Here is a 1,881-nt window from a genome sequence, read left to right as displayed (position 1 = left end):
ACTGGTTCTTTCTGGGCGGGGGTAATCCCCTTTCATCTGAAGAATAGACTAAGTGTTTTGTGCGCGTAACCTTGCGCGTATAGCCTTCTGCGTGTAGGCCATTTCTTTGAACGTTGTGGGTCCGGCGGCTCCAGTTGGTCTTCGCGCAAGCGTCCTTGTAACGAATCCTGCGCGCATCACTGCGCAGGTGTCCTTATAAGGAATCCTGCGAGTCCATCTGGCTCTTGCTGGAACCAGCGTTCTCAGAGTTTATTAACAGGGTGAACTTTTTGATTTAAGCGAAAAGGTGGTTGGTGTATATGCAGACGTTCATGCGTAAAGGGTTTAGTTTTAAGGTGTCCCGCGGGGATTCTTCCCGCAGGTGTCGCACATAACTCCTTTTTATTTGATGCGGGTAGGTGCGTAACCTTCTCGTAGTCAGGGACGTTGAGTTTCATTTGTAGATTCTCCATGAGGTCTTGGTATTTCAAAATAGTGATCAGTTATGTTGAAGTCAATTCCATCTTGGAGCTTCAAACAAACTAGCTCTCAATGTTCCCGCCATGCGGGGAGGTTAGTTCCCTTTTTCCGCGCGCGCATAAATGATTTGGGTCTTAATTAGGAAATTATGATATTGTTTGAACATAGTTTTACTTATTGATCATTGAAGAGGTATGCAACCCATTAGACAGAAACGACATAAAATTAAGTTGTCATGAAAACGCAACAAAAACCTGTGCGTGTGGCGCATATAACATATGCCCGCGCTGATCATAACATGGCGCGTATCGCATCCGCGCATGGCGCATATAACATATGCCCGCGCTGATCATAACATGGCGCGTATCGCATCCGCGCATGGCGCATATAACATATGCCCGCGCTGATCATAACATGGCGCGTATCGCATCCGCGCATGGCGCATATAACATATGCCCGCGCTGATCATAACATGGCGCGCATAATATTCACAATCACCTAATAATTAGGTTGATTACTTGGTTTATGGGTTTGGAAAATTACCGGGTGTCACATTCTCCCCCTGTTAGGAGAATTTCGTCCCGAAATTAGGAGGTGTCGCTGATAGAAGCTATCCTTTGGAAGAGGTATGGGTACTTTTTGCGCATTTGGTCTTCTCTTTCCCAAGTGAATTCAGGTCCACGCTTTGAGTCCCATTGAACCTTTACTAACTTGATTCGGCTTCTTCGCAACTTTTGTTCTTTCCAATCGGTTACTGCTATAGGCTCTTCCATGAAGTGTAGTTGTTTGTCGATATGAATCTCGTCCAATGGTAAAGTTAACGTTTAATCAGATAAGCACTTCTTGAGGTTGGACACATGAAACGTGTCGTGAACTCCACTAAATTTGGCGGGTAAATGGAGTTTATAAGCAACTGGACCAATCCTTTCCAGGATCTCAAATGGTCCGATGTATCGCGGATTTAACTTTCCTCGCTTGCCGAATCGGGGGACTCCTTTCCATGGAGAGACTTTCAAAAGTACTTTATCCCCTACTTGAAATTCCAACGGTTTTCTTCTCACATCTGCATAGCTTTTCTGTCTGTCGCGCGCTGCCTTAAGGCGATCCCGTATCTGGAAAATTTTGTCCGTCGTTTCTTGGATCAATTCTGGACCAGTCATTTGCTTGTCACCCACTTCAGCCCAACACAGTGGGGACCTACACTTGCGCCCATATAAGGCTTCAAATGGCGCAGCCTTGAGGCTTGTGTGGTAACTGTTATTGTATGAAAATTCAACCAATGGGAGATGAGTATCCCAGCTACCTCCGAAATCGATTGCGCACGCGCGCAACATATCTTCTAATGTCTGAATGGTTCGCTCGCTTTGTCCATCTGTTTGGGGATGATAAGCCGTACTCATGTCAAGACGAGTACCTAAAGCC

Source organism: Bidens hawaiensis, unplaced genomic scaffold (genome assembly GCF_021521415.1).
Source record: "Bidens hawaiensis isolate Kalapana, Puna unplaced genomic scaffold, B.hawaiensis_p1.1 tig00029549_1, whole genome shotgun sequence".
NCBI lineage: Eukaryota > Viridiplantae > Streptophyta > Magnoliopsida > Asterales > Asteraceae > Bidens > Bidens hawaiensis.
This window is presented reverse-complemented; position numbering follows the sequence as displayed.